At 40.0% G+C, this 18,623-nt stretch overlaps 1 protein-coding gene across 10 annotated transcripts in view; it reads left to right on the top strand.

Annotated features, from left to right (window-relative positions):
• MARCHF8 (membrane associated ring-CH-type finger 8) overlaps nt 1-18,623 on the top strand; it is a 158,004-nt gene that overhangs the window by 39,042 nt on the left and 100,339 nt on the right. For 2 of the 10 annotated variants that reach the window (XM_072806280.1, XM_072806277.1), the window contains exon 1: nt 10,285-10,444. The exons of the other annotated variants lie outside the window; for them this stretch is intronic. The gene's annotated coding sequence lies outside the window, so the exon portion shown is untranslated. Of the gene's footprint in view, nt 1-10,284; nt 10,445-18,623 lie in introns of those variants that run through there. 10 annotated transcript variants of the gene reach the window in all.

Here is an 18,623-nt window from a genome sequence, read left to right as displayed (position 1 = left end):
TCTCTCTCTCTCTCTCTCTCTCTCTCTGTGACTATCATAAAAAAAAAAAAAGATATGGCTCTAAGTTTTACATAGTTGCAATAGTTTAAGGATATGTTATAACATATGTAATACATATATAGTTATGATAGTTTAAAGATAGGGACTGCAGTTCTAAAACACAGTATTTTTCTGTGGTTTGTGATATAAATTTGCAAATGAACTGAGAATGATAGTTAGATATCTTATAAGCTAGACCCAACTATCTGAAGCATGTCTTACTGCTTTAAAATAACCACTTTTGGGCAGCCCCAGTGGCCCAGCGGTTTAGTGCCGCCTTCAGCACAGGGCGTGATCCTGGAGACCCAGGATTGAGTCCCATGTCAGGCTCCCTGCATGGAGCCTGATTCTCCCTCTGCCTGAGTCTCTGCCTCTCTCTCCCTCCCTCTCTCTCTCTCTCTCTCTGTGTCTCTCATGAATAAAAAAATAAAATCTTTAAAAAAAACCCACTTTTGAAATATCCAGATTATTGTCTTTCTTGAATTTTTAGCAAATATACCCATTACTTTGGCCAATAATAAAGTTCAGGAAAAAGCATGTTATTATTTAATACTTCAAATGTGAATTCCATGTTATCTTCTGTATCCATAACAAAGCCAGCAATACACTTTGTCTTTCCAATAGCAATGCCACAGTGAGATAAAAAAGAAAAAACATACATATAAGTCATCATAGGCTACCATATTTGGTGAAATATGGCTATGAAACCTTGGGCAAGTGGCTTAACCTTCTCTAAGCCATGTGTAAAATGGTGATAAAACAGCTTCTCCACCTCCTGGCACTGCTGTGAGAATTAAATGATGCTCTGAATTATTTTAGGAGGTTTAAAATTAAAAATTATTATTTTAGGAGATTAAAAATTAAACTATTGTCTTTAATTGTTTCTGAGTTGCTGAGTAAACTTTAGTCTGTGGTATATGTGTGTTTTATGATTTCTTCGCTTTTGGTAATTGCATATAAGTTTTCTGGTAGTTGCTGTTTTACTCTGTTGCATTTAAAATTTTTAATTCATTTTATATTTTAAAATAAACTCATTGTTTTTGAAGTTCAGTATATTGATAAGTCTAAATAACAAAGCTTTGTCTCAGACTGTTTTTTTAGTGAGTGGCATATAGAGATTTTGTGCAGTTACTCTATCATCTTCCCTAAAATCCTCAGAGTCAATGTGAATTGATTTTATTGAACTTTATTTTAGTGTTTATTCCAGTAAAGAGTAGGAGTAGGGTAATCTTTATATCTTAGGGTTTGTGCCTTGCTACCCGGTGGTCTCGTGACGGCTGGTCGGTGGCCCACATATGAACTGCTTGTGGGAGAGCTTTCTTTCCTGGCTGCATCAAGAGAATAAGGCTTTAAGGTTCTTGCTAGTGTGTGATAGCATGTTTTGTGTCCTTGTTTGTGTACATATGTCTTCGGTAACTTGGATTGCTATTTTGCATTGGATTTTTTACTCCAAGGTTGTAATTTTTCATCTGTAACTTATGAAATTTAAGTTTTCTTCTCTGTTAAAAGAGCTTTTGGGCAGCCCGGGTGGCTCAGTGGCCTAGCACCGCCTTCACCCCAGGGCCTGATCCTTGAGACCCGGGGGTCGAGTCCCATGTAGGGCTCCCTGCATGGAGCCTTCCCCTCCCTCTGCCTGTGTCTGTGCCTCTCCCTCCCTCTCTCTCTCTCTCTCTCTCTCTCTCATGAATAAACAAAATCTTAAAAAAGCTTTTATCATGTGCAAATAAATGCTTACTCCAAATAAAAAAAAAACGATTTTTTTTATCAGTAATTCCTAACAATTTGTAATTGTGGCCTTTTAAGGCCTCTAGTCCCTGAGATCAAGAGTTGCATGCTCTATCAACTAAGCCAGCCAGATGCCCCTAGAATTATTTTTAAAGACATTTGGATCACATTTCACTATATTTGAATTTCATTACAACTTTGAACTTAGTCTGATGTGTTAATGTGTTGCAGTTATTTAAAGATCAATTGTTTCTTCCCAATTGGTATTGTAAAAGAATGAAAAATAATGTGTTATTGTTACTGTTTTCTAAGTTTCTGCTATGGTACTTGATCAGCATTTGAGATAGTGAATAGTGTTGATTTTAGTTTCAGTTACCAATGAAATTCCCAGCTAATTCTGGCTCCTCTCTGAGAGAAATTGATCTACTCAACATTTATTAAATGCATTTTATGTGATAGTCATTTGGGTAGAAGGAAGACATATAAAAGTAAACAAAGTAAGATAGGTTATCTGTCTTTGGGGGAGATTACAGCCAGTAAGGGAGGAAGTCATTAATTAAAGAATACAGTAGCTGTAAAGTTTCAACTGTGATCATTGTTAATGAAATAAAAGTTCTTCATTGATGCTCTAAAGACCTGTACATGTGAGATTTCCTCTGGATGGTCAGATCATGAGGGGAAGGAAGAACATTGCAGGACAGCATATATAGAGTTCCTGTGGTAGGAAGGAGCTGGGAAGTCCTGAAGTAAGTAAGGCCACTGTTCCTGGACTGGAGAGGGAGAGGGCAGTACAAGATGATATTGGCTTGAAATAGTGGTGAAAGCACACCAGGCTATGTAGGCTGTGTTATACAAGGATCTTGAAGTATAATTTAGATTTTGTAAAATTCACTTATTTTCAGCGTACACTTCCATAAAGTTAATTAATTTGAAGTTATGCACCTATTTTGAGACCTTTCCATTGCTCCCAAAAGTTCTCTGGTGACCATTAGCAGTTAATGCCTATCCCTACCCCAACACTAGACAAGCACTGATATACTTTGTCCCCATGAATTTGTCTATTCAAGAAACTTCATAAAAATAGTCATGAAATTTGTAGTCTTTTGTGTCTAACTTTTTTTACTTTTTATGTTTTTGAGGTTCATCTGTGTTGTAGCATGTATCATTAGTTTGTTCATTTTAATTACTGAGTAGTATTCCATTATGTGGTTGTGCCACGTTTTATCAGTTTATGGAAATTTGGAATGTTTCTAGGTTTTGGCTCTTATGAATAATGCTGCTGTGGAATTCAAATATATGTGTCTCTATGTAGACTTAAATTTTCATTTTTCTTGGATTGATTCCCAGGAGTGGAAATTTCTGGGTCAAATGATAAATTTATGTTTAACTTTTTAAGAAACTGCCAAACTATTATCCAAGGTGTCTCTACCACTTTACATTTTCACTGGCAATAATACATGAGGGCTCCAGTTTCTCCACATCCTACAGCTGATAGTGACTGTCTTTTTTATTATAGCCATTCTAGTGGGGATATAATGTTATCTCATTGTGATTTTAATTTGCAGATAAGTTCATGAGCTTATTAGTTATTTGTATATATTCTTTTTAAAAAAGATTTTATTATTTATTCATGAGACACACACACACAGAGAGAGAGAGAGAGAGAGAGAGGCAGAGACAAGGCAGAGGGAGAAGCAGGCTCCATGCCCGATGTGGGACTTGATCCCAGGTCCCCGGGATCAGGCCCTGGACTGAAGGTGGCGCTAAACCGCTGAGCCACCCGGGCTGTCCTTGTATATATTCTTTGGTGAAATGTCTCTTAAAAGCTTTTGCCCATTTTTAAATTGGGTTGTTTGTCTTCTTGATTTGTAGGAGTTCTTTTTTTATGATTTTATTTATTCATGAGAGATAGAGAGAGAGGTAGAGACACAGGCAGAGGGAGAAACAGGCTCCATATGCCCTGGGCTGAAGGCAGGTGCTAAACTGCTTAGCCACCCAGGCGTCCGTCCCTGTAGGAGTTCTTTATATATTCTGGATACAAATCTTTTATCCGATATATAATTGCCAAATATTTTTTCACTCTTTAGTTTTCTTAATGATGTCTTTTAAAGCACAGAAGTCTAAAATTTGACCAAAACTAATTTGTCACTATTTTCTTTTTTGAGTAAAATGCAAAAAGGTAGTCATTGCAGCCATAGTGTTATGGGTTAGATAACCCAGGAAAAGGGAACACAGAATGAGAAGCAGAGAGGGTAAAATGGAGCTTTGGGGAATCCTAACATTTAATATTCTGTTAGTGGAAACAGATTTGCAAACATGAAGGAGAAGTAAGAGGAAAAAATATGAGAATATTGTATCATGTAAATCAAAAGAAGAGAGTATTTGAAGACGAGGAAGGATAAATGTGTCAAGTCAGATAACATAAGGGCTAGAGAATGGGTCAACCACAAAGTCAAAGAACAAATCAAAAAGTTCATGGAAACAACTGAAAATGAAAACACAACAGTCAAAAACCTTTGGGATGCAGCAAAAACAGTTCTAAAAGAGAAGTTTATAGCAAAGACCTACATCAGGAAACAAGAAAAATCTCAAATGAATAGCCTATCCTTCCATCTAAAGAGCTAGAAAAAGAACAAACAAATCCCAAACCAGAAATACTGAAGATTAGAGAAGAAATAAACGAAATAGAAAGAAAAAGCAATAGAACAGATCAATGAAACCAGGAGCTGGTTCTTTGAAAAGATCAATAAAATTGATTAATCTCTACCCAGTCTCATCAAAAAAAAAAAAAAAAAAAAGACTGAAAATCACAAATGAAAGAGGGTAAATAACACCACAAAAATATAAGCAAATACAAGAGAATATTATGAAAAACTGTATGTCAACAAACTGGACAACCTGGAGGAAGGGCAAGATGGCAGAAGAGTAGGGTCCCCAAGTCACCTGTCCCCACCAAATTACCTAGATAACCATCAAATCATCCTGAAAACCTACGAATTTGGCCTGAGATTTAAAGAGAGACACCTGGAATGCTACAGTGAGAAGAGTTCGGCTTCTATCAAGGTAGGAAGACGGGGAAAAAGAAATAAAGACACAAAAGGCCTCCAAGGGGGAGGGGCCCCGCGAGGAGCCGGGCTGAGGCCGGGGCGAGTGTCCCCAGGACAGGAGAGCCCTGTCCCGGAGAAGCAGGAGCTGCACCAACCTTCCCGGGCGGAAAGGGGCTCGCAGGGAGGTGGAGCAGGACCCAGGAGGGCGGGGATGCCCTCGGGCTCCCGGGGACACTAACAGACACCTGCGCCCCGGGAGAGTGCGCCGAGCTCCCTAAGGGCTGCAGCGCGGGCGGCGGGACCCGGAGCAGCTGGGGGGGCTCGGGGGCGGCTCCGCGGAGGGGGCTGCGGGGCGGGAACGCGAATCCAACAGCGCAGGCCCCGGAGCACAGGGCGCCGGGACACAGCCCAGGATCCGGCCTCCCCCGGGACAGGCAGAGGCCGGGAGGGCCCAGGACAGCGAGGACGCTCCTGCCCCAGCTGAGCAGATCAGCGGCCCCGCCCTGGAGTCTCCAGGCCCTGCAGACCGAGAGCCCCGGAGTTACTGCGGGGGCTGACTCCAGGGCTCCAGAGCTGGCCCCGCCACTGCGGTTGTTCCTCCTGGGGCCTCACGGGGTAAACAACCCCCACTGAGCCTCACAGTGGCCTCACAGGATAAACAGCTTAAATATCTTTCGCTGAGCAACTCCCCCAATTGCTAATACCTGAAAATCAGCACAGCAGGCCCCTCCCCCAGAAGACCAGCTAGACGGACAGTGGAAGCACAAATTATTGACCAAGCAGTACTGGAAAGTTTCAGGGAAGTCAAGGGACTTACAGTATAGAGAATCAGAGGATACTCCCCCCTCCCCCCCTTTTTTTTTGTTTGTTTTTGCTTTTTGATTTCTGTTTGCTTCCCCCCTTTTTTTCTTTTTCTTTTTTACCCTTTTTCTTCTCTTTTTTCTTTTTTTCTCTTTTTCTCTTTTTTCTTTTTCTTTCCTTCTTTCTCTTCTTTCTTTTTCTCCTTTTCCCAATACAACTTGTTTTTGGCCACTCTGCACTGAGCAAAATGACTAGAAGGAAAACCTCACCTCAAAAGAAAGAATCGGAAACAGTCCTCTCTCCCACAGAGTTACAAAATCTGGATTACAATTCAGTGTCAGAAAGCCAATTCAGAAGCACTATTATAAAGCTACTGGTGGCTCTAGAAAAAAGCATAAAGGACTCAAGAGACTTCATGACTGCAGAATTTAGATCCAATCAGGCAGAAATTAAAAATCAATTGAATGAGATGCAATCCAAACTAGATCCCTAAGGATGAGGGTTAACGAGGTGGAAGAATGAGTGAGTGACATAGAAGACAAGTTGATAGCAAAGAGGGAAACTGAGGAAAAAAGAGACAATTAAAAGATCATGAGAATATGGGATCCCTGGGTGGCTCAGTGAGTTTAGCGCCTGCCTTCAGCCTGGGGTGTGATCCTGGAGACGCAGGATCGACCCCACATCGGGCTCCCTGCATGGAGCCTGCCTCTCCCTCTGCCTGTGTCTCTGCCCCTCTCTCTCTCTCTCTCTAACTCATGAATAAATAAATAAAATTTTTTTAAAATTTTTATTTATTTCTGATAGTCACACAGAGAGAGAGAGAGAGGGGCAGAGACACAGGCAGAGGGAGAGGCAGGCTCCATGCACCGGGAGCCCGATGTGGGATTCGATCCCGGGTCTCCAGGATCGCGCCCTGGGCCAAAGGCAGGCGCCAAACCGCTGCGCCACCCAGGGATCCCTAAATAAATAAAATCTTAAAAAAAAAATAAAAGATCATGAGGATAGATTAAGGGAAATAAGAGACAGCCTGAGGAAGAAAAACCTACGTTTAACTGGGGTTCCCGAGGGTGCCGAAAGGGCCAGAGGGCCAGAATATGTATTTGAACAAATCATAGCTGAGAACTCTCCTAATCTGGGAAGGGAAACAGGCATTCAGATCCAGGAAATAGAGAGATCCCCCCCCTAAAATCAATAAAAATCGTTCAGCACCTCGACATTTAATAGTTATGCTTGCAAATTCCAAAGATAAAGAGGAGATCCTTAAAGCAGCAAGAGACAAGAAATCCCTGACTTTTATGGGGAGGAATATTAGGGTAACAGCAGACCTCTCCACAGAGACCTGGCAGGCCAGAAAGGGCTGACAGGATATATTCAAGATCCTAAATGAGAAAAACATGCAACGAAGAATACTTTATCCAGCAAGGCTCTCATTCAGCATGGAAGGAGAGATAAAGAGCTTCGAAGACAGGCAGGAACTGAAAGAATATGTGACCTCCAAACCAGCTCTGCAAGAAATTTTAAGGGGGACTCTCAAAATTCCCCTTTAAGAAGAAGTCCAATGGAACAATCCACAGAAACAGGGACTGAATAGGTATCATAATGACACTAAACTAATATCTTCCAATAGTAACTCTGAACGGGAATGGGCTTAATGACCCCATCAAAAGGCGCAGGGTGTCAGACTGGATAAAAAAAGCAGGACCCATCTATTTGCTGTCTACAAGAGACTCATTTTAGACAGAAGGACACCTACAGCCTGGAAATAAAAGGTTGGGGAACCATTTACCATTCAAATGGTCCTCAAAAGAAAGCAGAGGTAGACATCCTTATATCAGATAACCTAAAATTTACCCCGAAGACTGTAGTGAGAGATGAAGAGGGACACTATATCATACTTAAAGGACTTAACAATCCTCAATATATATGCCCCGAATGTGGGAGCTGCCAAATATATCAATCAATTAATAACCAAAGTTAAGACATACTTAGATAATAATACACTTATACTTGGTGACTTCAATCTAGCGCTTTCTACACTCTATAGGTCTTCTAAGCACAACATCTCCAAAGAAATGAGAGCTTTAAATGATACACTGGACCAGATGGATTTCACAGATATCTACAGAACTTTACATCCAAACTCAACTGAATACACATTCTTCTCAAGTGCACATGGAACTTTCTCCAGAATAGACCACATACAGGGTCACAAATCAGGTCTGAACTGATACCAAAAGATTGGGATCGGCCCCTGCATATTCTCAGACCATAATGCCTTGAAATTAGAACTAAATCACAACAAGAAGTTTGGAAGGACCTCAAACACATGGAGGTTAAGGACCATCCTCCTAAAAGATGAAAGGGTCAACCAGGAAATTAAGGAAGAATTAAAAAGATTCATGGAGGGATCCCTTGGTGGCGCAGCGGGTTGGCACCTGCCTTTGGCCCAGGGTGCGATCCTGGAGACTCTGGATCGAATCCCACATCAGGCTCCCGGTGCATGGAGCCTGCTTCTCCCTCTGCCTATGTCTCTGCCTCTCTCTCTCTCTCTGTGACTATCATAAATAAATAAAAAATTAAAAAAAAAGATTCATGGAAACTAATGAGAATGAAGATACAACCGTTCAAAATCTTTAGGATGCAGCAAAAGTAGTCCTAAGGGGGAAATACATCGCAGTAAAAGCATCCATCCAAAAACTGGAAAGAACTCAAATACAAAAGCTAACCTTACACCTAAAGGAGCTACAGAAAAAAAAAAAAAAGCAAATAGATCCTACACCCAGCAGAAGAAGAGAGTTAATAAAAATTCGAGCAGAATTCAACGAAATCAAGACCAGAAGAACTGTGGAACAGATCAACAAAAGTTGATCTTTGAAAGTTGGTTCTTTGAAAGAATTAATAAGATAGATAAACCATTAGCCAGCCTTATTAAAAAGAAGAGAGAGAAGACTCAATAAAATCATGAATGAGAAAGGAGAGAGCACTACCAACACCAAGGAAATACAAACGATTTAAAAAACATATTATGAACAGTTATACGCCAATAAATTAGGCAATCTAGAAGAAATGGACGCATTTCTGGAAAGCCACAAACTACCAAAACTGGAACAGAAAGAAATAGAAAACCTGAACAGGCCAATAACCAGGGAGGAAATTGAAGCAGTCATCAAAAACCTCCCAAGACACAAAAGTCCAGGGCCAGATGGCTTCCCTGGGGAATTCTATCAAACGTTGAAAGAAGAAACCATACCTATTTTACTAAAGCTGTTTGGAAAGATAGAAAGAGATGGAGTACTTCCAAATTCGTTCTATGAGGCCAGCATCACTTTAATTCCAAAACCAGACAAAGACCCCACCAAAAAGGAGAATTACAGACCAATATCCCTGATGAACATGGATGCAAAAATTCTCAACAAGATACTAGCCAATAGGATGCAACAGTACATTAAGAAAATTATTCACCATGACCAAGTAGGATTTATCCCCAGGATGCAAGGCTGGTTCAACACTCATAAAACAATCAATGTGATTATCATATCAGCAAGAGAAAAACCAAGAACCATATGATCCTCTCATTAGATGCAGAGAAAGCATTTGACAAAATACAGCATCCATTCCTGATCAAAACTCTTCAGATTGTAGGGATAGAGGGAACATTCCTCGACATCTTAAGAGCCATCTATGAAAAGCCCACAGCAAATATCATTCTCAATGGGGAAACGCTGGGAGTCTTTCCCCTAAGATCAGGAACAAGACAGGGATGTCCACTCTCATCACTGCTATTCAACATAGTACTGGAAGTCCTAGCCTCAGCAATCAGACAACAAAAAGACATTAAAGGCATTCAAGTTGGCAAAGAAGAAGTCAAACTCTTCCTCTTCGCCGATGACATGATACTCTACATAGAAAACCCGAAAGCCTCCACCCCAAGATTGCTAGAACTCATACAGCAATTTGGTAGCATGGCAGGATACAAAATCAATGCCCAGAAGTCAGTGGCATTTCTATACACTAACAGTGAGACTGAAGAAAGAGAAATTAAGGAGTCAACCCCATTGACAATTGCACCCAAAAGCATAAGATACCTAGGAATAAATCTAACCAAGGAGGTAAAGGATCTATACCCTAAAAACTATAGAACACTTCTGAAAGAAATTGAGGAAGACACAAAGAGATGGAAAAATATTCCATGCTCATGGATTGGCAGAATTAATATTGTGAAAATGTCAATGTTACCCAGGGCAATTTCCACGTTTAATGCAATCCCTATCAAAATACCATGGACTTTCTTCAGAGAGTTAGAACAAATTATTTTAAGATTTGTGTGGAATCAGAAAAGACCCCGAATAGCCAGGGGAATTTTAAAATAGAAAGCCATATCTGGGGGCCTCACAATGCCAGATTTCAGGTTGTCCTACAAAGCTGTGGTCATCAAGACAGCGGAGGCCTCTTCCCCAACCTGGCGCGCGTCCTGCAGGGGCGCCTCTGGCCTCCGGAACTGCAGCCCGCCGCCCGATGGCACCGCCGATGTCGCGGCGTCGCCGGCCTCCCTTCCCTGGACAGCATGCCGAACGTGCTCGTGCGGGCCGTGGTGGCCTTCTGGGGGTCCCCGAGCGGCGCCACCGGAGCCCAATCGCGGGCCCAACCGTCGGCCGGAGGGCGCAGACCCGAGGCGAGGCCCGCCCCCGGGGGAGAGGAGCTGCCCCCCCGGGCTGCTGAGGCCTAAAGAGGGACCCTGCCCCCGGGAGCCGACGCCGTCCGTGCGCAGCGGGGCGCCGAGGAGCCCGAGCAGGAGCCGGAGCGCCTTCTGCCGAGACCTGCTGCGCCGACAGGTGCTGTCTTAACGGACTGGGACGTGGACCTTTCCCTCTCCTTCTGGGACTGGGAGCAGGGAGGCTTGGTTCTTTCAACTCCTCAGGGTCGGACTTTAATTTTTACTGGGAGCTGTGCTGCCCTTTCAAGGTTTTTCAATAGTTAGTGTTTGCATTTCCAACCTCAGAGAATTCCAGGCAGGCGCTCCCCTTCCCCCACCAGTGACATACTTGTGCAAGCGGTCATCGTTGCATCATGGGGCAGATGTGGGAGCTTCCTGTTTAAAAAAAAAAATTACAAAAAAAGATTACAAAAATGTCGAATACCACTCTAATTTTTTGGAAGATTCTTTTCCTCATAAAAACATTATCACACAAAAGGTTTATTATCTTTAAATAAAACAATTATTCTTAAATCTCTCAAATTTCTAAACATGGTAAGTATCAGTAGATAAAATCCATGTAAACAAAAAGTATCTTTGGGGTCCTCGATAATGATTAAGAATATACAGGTGTCCTGAGACTAAAAAGGTTGAGAACTACTGGCCTAGAGAGACAAGAGTTAAAATCGATAAAAGGAAAACATGTAGCCAGCAATACTGGCACAAAAACAAACATATAGATCAATGGAACAGAATAGAGAACCCAGAAGTGGACCCTGAACTTTATGGTCAACTAATATTCGATAAAGGAGGAAAGACTATCCACTGGAAGAAAGACAGTCTCTTCAATAAATGGTGCTGGGAAAATTGGACATCCACATGCAGAAGAATGAAACTAGACCACTCTCTTGCACCATACACAAAGATAAACTCAAAATGGATGAAAGATCTAAATGTGAGACAAGATTCCATCAAATCCTAGAGGAGAACACAGGCAACACCCTTTTTGAACTTGGCCACAGCAACTTCTTGCAAGGTACATCCACGAAGGCAAAAGAAACAAAAGCAAAAATGAACTATTGGGACTTCATGAAGATAAGAAGCTTTTGCACAGCAAAGGATACAGTCAACAAAACTAAAAGACAACCTACAGAATGGGAGAAGATATTTGCAAATGACATATCAGATAAAGGGCTAGTGTCCAAGATCTATAAAGAAATTATTCAACTCAACAGCAAAGAAACAAACAATCCAATCATGAAATGGGCAAAAGACGTGAACAGAAATCTCACAGAGGAAGACATAGACATGGCCAACATGCACATGAGAAAATGCTCTGCATCACTGGCCATCAGGGAAATAGAAATGAAAACCACAATGAGATACCACCTCACACCAGTGAGAATGGGGAAAATTAACAAGGCAGGAAACCACAAATGTTGGAGAGGATGCGGAGAAAAGGGAACCCTCTTGCACTGTTGGTGGGAATGTGAACTGGTGCAGCCACTCTGGAAAACTGTGGAGGTTCCTCAGTTAAAAATAGAGCTGCCCTATGACCCAGCAATTGCACTGTTGGGGATTTACCCCAAAGATACAGATGCAATGAAACGCTGGGACACCTGCACCCCGATGTTTCTAGCAGCAATGTCCATGATGGCCAAAGTGTAGAAGGAGCTTCGGTGTCCATTGAAAGATGAATGGATAAAGAAGATGTGGTTTATGTATACGATGGAATATTACTCAGCCATTAGAAACGACGAATACCCACCATTTGCTTCGACATGGATGGAACTGGAGGGTATTATGCTGAGTGAAGTAAGTCAATCGGAGAAGGACAAACAGTGTATGTTCTCATTCATTTGGGGAATATAAAAATAGTGAAAGGGAATAAAGGGGAAAGGAGAAGAAATGGGTAGGAAATATCAGAAAGGGAGACAAAACATAAAGACTCCTAACTCTGGGAACCGAGCTGGGGGTTGTGGAAGGGGAGGAGGGTGGGGGGTGGGAAAAACTAAGAACTTTTCCTGTAAGGTTGGGAACAAGACAAGGATGTGCACTCTTACCACTTTTTAAAGAAAGATTTTATGTATTTATTCATGGGAAACACAGAGAGAGGGAGACAGAGAAATATGAAGAGGGAGAAGCAGGCTCCCTGCAAGGAGTCCTATGTGGGACTCGATCCTGCACCCTGGGATCAAGCCCTGAGCTGAAGGCAGACACTCAACTCCTGAGACACCCAGGTGTCCCCACTCTTACCACCCTTATTCAACATAGTACTGGAAGTCCTAGCTATAGCAGTCAAACAACAAAAATAAAGAAAAGGCATCTGAATTGGTAAGGAAGAAGTAAGACTTTCAGTATTTGCAGATGACATGATACTATATATAGAAAACCTAACCTACTCCACCAAAAAAAAAAAACTATTAGAACTGATAAATGAATTCAGTAATGTTGCAGGATACAAAAATCAATGTGCAGAAATTTGTTGCATTTATATTCACTAATAATGAAGCAACAAAAAGAAAATAATCCCATTTATAGTTGCACCAAAAATAATAAAATACCTTAGGAATAAATCTAACCAAAGAGGTGAAAGACCTGTACTCTGAAAACTATAAAACATGTGATTAAAGAAATTGAAGATGACACAAGGAAATGGAAAGACAGTCTGTACTCATAGATCAGAAGAACAAATATTGTTAAAATGTCTGTACTATCCAAAGGAGTCTACACATTTAATGCAATCTCTTATCAAAATGCTACCAGCATTTTTCACAGAGCTAGAACAAACAATCCTAAAATTTGTTAGGAACCACAAGAGACCCTAAAGGGCCAAAGCAATCTTGAAAAAGAAAAGCTGGAGGCATCACAATTCCAGACTTCAAGTTATATTTCAAAGCTGTGGTAATCAAAACAGTATGGTAGTACAAAAATAGACATATTTGGAACAGAATAGAAAATCCAAAAACAAACCCACAATTGTATGGTCAGGTAATCTTTGACAAAGCAGAAAAGAATATCCAATAGGAAAAGGACAGTGTCTTCAGTAAGTGATGTTGATACAACTGGACAGCAACATGCAAAAGAATGAAACTGAACCACTTTCTTATACAATCCACAAATATAAATTCAAAATGGATGAAACACCTAAATGTGAAACCTGCAACCATGAAAATTATAGAACACAGGCAGTAACTTCCTTTATATTATTAATGTTCTCTCTTCACATTTATTTGATAGTTTCGCTGGATATTAAATTCAGTGTGGAAATATTCCCTCAGAAATTTGAAGGCATTATGCCTCTGTTATCTGGCTTCATTGGTGCTGGTGCTACTGAGAAGAAGCCTTATTCCATTTTGATGTATTTATTTCTTTGGTATGTAATAGCTCCAATCCCTGTTCCTCACTCCCCCCACTTCCCGAGGACATTTTCTTTTTCAGATTTTTCTTTGCCCTTGGTGTCCTAGGGTTTTATGATAATATGTGTTCATGTGGACCTTTAAAAATTTTTTTTTAATTCAGTTCATTATGCCAGGTTCATACCAGGCTGTTTCAATCTGGGGACTTGCATCTTTCAGATTTGGAGAATTCTTGTATTATTTCTCTGATTATTTCCTTCCCTGTTTTCTCTGCCCCTTCGTTCTGGAACTCCTTTTGGGTCAGATGTTGGAATTTCTAAACTGATCTGCATATATTACCTTATATCCTCAGATCTTCTGTCTTCTCCCTCTTATTCCCTGTTGCATACTTTTGTACTTTTTTGAGCAAGTTCTGTGACTTTTATTTTCTAACCCTTCTGTTGAATTTCTAATTTTGCTTATAATTTTTAATTCTCAAGTACTCAGCCATTAGAAATGACAAATACCCACCATTTGCTTCAACGTGGATGGAACTAGAGGGTATTATGCTGAGTTAAATACGTCAATCGGAGAAGGACAAACATTATATGTTCTCATTGATTTGGGGAATATAAATAATAGTGAAAGGGAATAGAAGGGAAGGGAGAAGAAATGAGTGGGAAATATCAGAAAGGGAGACAGAACATAAAGACTCCTAACTCTGGGAAACGAACTAGGGGTGGTGGAAGGGGAGGAGGAGGGTGGGGGGTGGGGGTGAATGGGTGACGGACACTGAGGGGGGCACTTGACGGGATGAGCACTGGGTGTTATTCTGTATGTTGGCAAATTGAACACCAATAAAAATAAATTTATTATTAAAAAAATTCTCAAGTACTTTTTTCTTTTTCATATTATCACATTTTAGCTTTATGAATGGTATATCATCTGTATATCTAAGAGGACATTGACTGACTTATTTAAAAGAGTTTTCAAAACTTGAGAAAATTGGGACACCTGGATGGCTCAGCGGTTGAGCGCCTGCCTTTGGCCCAGGGCGAGATCCTGGAGTTCCAGGATCAAGTCCCACATCGGGCTCCCTTCAGGGAGCCTGCTTCTTCCTCTGCCTGTGTCTCTACCTCTCTCTCTGTGTGTGTGCAGGGTCCTGGGATCAACTCCCATATTTGGCTCTATAGGGAGCCTGCTTTTCCCTCTGCCTGTGTCTCTGCCTCTCTCTCTCTCTGTCTCTCATGAATAAATAAAAGAACTTAAAAAAAACTTAAGAAAATGTTTTTTATCTCTCTTAGTTGTTGTTTTGTGTGTCTTCTTTTGGTTACTTTCATTTGGAGCTCTTCTCCCAAGTTTGATTAGTAAATAAGAAAGGCCAAGAACATTTTCTGTGAAGTGGGGGAACAGAGGTTGGATTGCATTGAATTGAGTTGTGAAAGGCAAGCAAGAGAAGAACATTGTACATAGAAAGTTTTCTCATAGAGGGAAAGAGGATAGACAAATTGGAAGCATTTTCCTTTTGTTTTTAAAAATCAGAGATCCACAAAGTATTTTAAAATTCTTAATTGATGTGGAATTTAATAAATCTTAAGTAGCATCTACTGATATAAACTACTTACTCTTTGTATTTTCCTTGGAAAGCTCTTACTTAGTTGATGCGAAGGAGCCTTTGCAAAGAGAGGATGAAAGAATCAGGTAGATGGATGGTTGGTAAGTGAGGCATATGAAGAGGAAGGCAGAGAGCCCAGGTACCTTCCCAGCATTGGGGTGTCCTTTTCCTTTGAGCTACAGGATATAATTTACATAATTCATGAAAGGGTTGGGGACAGTAAGCAAGTTTTTGCAATTAGTGGCAGGAAATTGAGGAACTTTTTTTTTTTAATAGTAAATACCGTTTGAACAATAAAAGCACCTAATCTCGTGGTCAAACTCTGGGCATGTCGGCTTCCTTCATACACAGATATCTCTTGCTAAGAGAGAAGTCAATTCTCCTGGTGGAAAGAAGGCATCCATTTTTTTTGGAACAAGATACAGCCATGATTAAAAGGAAAAAATATTAATAGTCCATGTTTATTGTTCTTTTCTGTGTTCTGTAAGGATGATGGTTTCTGCCACAGTAACAGGGATAAACATATACTAAAAAAAAAAAAAACAAAGACAGTGCTTTCCAAGTGCTGGGCAGATGCTCAGATTTATTGACAGTGGATGAGTAGTGACCTACCCAGTCTGCCATATTCGAATACGAGACTCCTCTTTGCTACATGTTCATGTTCTGAGTCTCCATTTCTGCTGGTGTGTAATAGCCATTCCATTTTGTGAGAAATATACAAACTAGAAATAGTATGACATGAAAATATTAATGAGTCTTACAATGTGTAGGATATGGAATGATGCAGTCTCCAAAGTCAGTAACTTTAGAATGAAAATCAGACATAATAAAACATTGTAAAAAAGGTAAACTGTTACCATGATGCACTATGCTGTTTTTAAAGGGAGAGCACTGTGCAAAAATATTAAAGGAGATGCTGAGAAAATTGAGAAAGAACATAATACAAGCACTATAATGCTTGAAGACAGCTGTGTCCTGAGAATGCATCTTCTACTTTATTCATGTAGGAAGATGAGGCTTGAATTCTTTGAGGCCTTCAGAAATGTACTGCCTTTCATGGTTGTATATGTTCATTGATATCCAAAATTCTGACTATTGCCAACCTATGTGGAATCACTTGAGCTTTTAATTTTAGCTGTTTAAATATTTAAACTATAAAAGTAATAGATCATCACTAAGGGTTTAAAAAATAGAGAAATGAAAAGTCATATTGCTACATCATTAAATTGCTGTTAGCGTTTTTAAAAAAGATTTATTTATTTTAGAGAGAATGTGAATGCACAGGGGTAGGGTGAAGGGGCAGAGGCAGAGGGAGAGACAAACTGAAGCAGACTCTATGCTGAGTGTGGAGCCCAATGTGGGGCTTGATCTCAAGACCCTGAGATCACCATGAGTCAGACGCTTACAATGTGCCACTCAAGCTCCCCACTGCTTTTAGTGTTTTTAATGAGTTTCCCTCCTAGGGTTTTAGCTTGTGTATGTACCAATGTATTTGTAATTATAATGTATATATAATTTATATACTCTTTTTTTTAAAGATTTATTTATTTATTCATGAGAGATACACAGAGAGGCAGAGACCCAGGCAGAGGGAGAAACAGGCTCCCTGCAGGGAGCCCAATGTGGGTCTTGATCCTGGATCCCAGGATCACTCCCCGAGCCTAAGGCACACGCTCAATTGCTGAAGCCACCCGGGTGTCCCTATCATCTGCTTTTTATCAAATCCATGTTTTTCTTGCTTCTAATAGTATTTCTTTGATTACATAATATTCCTTTGATTGTATCAGCACTGCAATTTACTTAGCTTTCCCCCAGTTTGGGAAAATTAAGGGAACTGTGTGTTTTTCTTTGTTGTAAATAATGTTATTGTGAAAATCTTGGGACTTGTAGATTTTTTTTTGTATTTTCTCAGGCTAAGCTTCTCAGAGATAAGCTCTTCCTAGCTCTGTTGCTCAGCATTTTTCCTGATAGGTATTCTGAGTTTGTGATACTACGGAGGATCATAAGAACATAGGCCAATGTTAGGTTTCATCATATTTTTTGGTAGAAGTTTATGAAGGGAAAATATCATTCTCTGAGCTGTTGTTTTTCCCTGATTATTGAAATATTAAATGAGCAATGTCCTCATTAGTAAAGTGCTGTTTACGTCCATTTTATGTGGGGATTTTAATATTTTTGAAAAGTTATTTGTATTAAATTCTTTTCAGTTTTCTGTATCTTGCTGTTTAAATAATTATTATTACTTTGTTTTGTCTGTATTTCAAGAGGATTCATCTTTCTATTCTTTCTCATCATTTTTATTTGATCATCTGATTAATTCTTATGCAGAATTTTAGAATCATTTTGTAAAATAGAAAAATCTTGCTTAGACCTTGGAATTACCTTATATATATATACTTTATCGGGGAAGAACACAAATTATTGTTATAACAAACTATTATTGCTTTCAAGTTTTCAAATATACTCCAAAATTACTGAATCATTGAATCATTAAAAGTTCTTAAATAACTTTTATATCATCCATCTCTATGTCATGATTTTTGTTATGTTTATGTAAAGGAATGTTGGTAACATTATGTATTTATATACTTTTTTCTTATACTAGAATACATTACTGATTTTATACAAATGTTTATATTTTTAACTGATTCTAGTAGTTCTTAGAAAATTCCTTTGGACTTTAGCTCTTTCATTGCATTATAAACTTCTCTCTCTCTTTTAAGTAGGCTCCATGCCCAGTGTGGAGCCCAGCTCAGGACTTGAACTCATGACTCTGAGACCAAGACCTGAGCTGAGATCAAGAGTCAGACACTTAACCTACTGAGCCACCCAGGTGCCCTTATAAAGTTCTCTTTTTAAGTCTTATCCCATTAGCAGAAAAAAAAATCTAGCTGTATATTAAACAATAGAAGTGGTAATGTGCTTATTTTGCTTCTTGGTTTAATTAGTATGCCTCTAGGAGTTTTGCTGTGTGAGTGTGAAGTTAAATTTTTATTGAGATACATGTTTTTTAAAGTTAGGGATTCTTCATTGCTGTTTAAAAATTCTGTATTGATGTTGGGTTTTATCATTTGTTTATAGCACCTAATGATGTAAACTACTGATTCTGCGGGTTTTCCTTGGAAAATGGATTCTGTTCTTGTGTGTTCAGGTGTTGTGTGTGCATGATTCCCAGTGCACACCATGTCTATATCTTGGGTTTCCCACAAGCATGTCAAGCTCAGTGTCCCTGGTGAGCTTCCCTTTATCCCCCACTCCTCTGTGCATCCCAGTCTTTTGAATGCACAGCCAGAAACCAGAGTATGATTTAGTCCTCTCACTAGATGTCAATCCTCCTTTTCAAATGGTCTCTCTCCTTCCTACAT

This window comes from Canis lupus, chromosome 29, assembly GCF_048164855.1.
Source record: "Canis lupus baileyi chromosome 29, mCanLup2.hap1, whole genome shotgun sequence".
Taxonomy (NCBI): Eukaryota; Metazoa; Chordata; class Mammalia; order Carnivora; family Canidae; genus Canis; species Canis lupus.
Note: the sequence above shows the minus strand (reverse complement) of the source record. Positions and strands in the feature narration are given on the sequence as shown.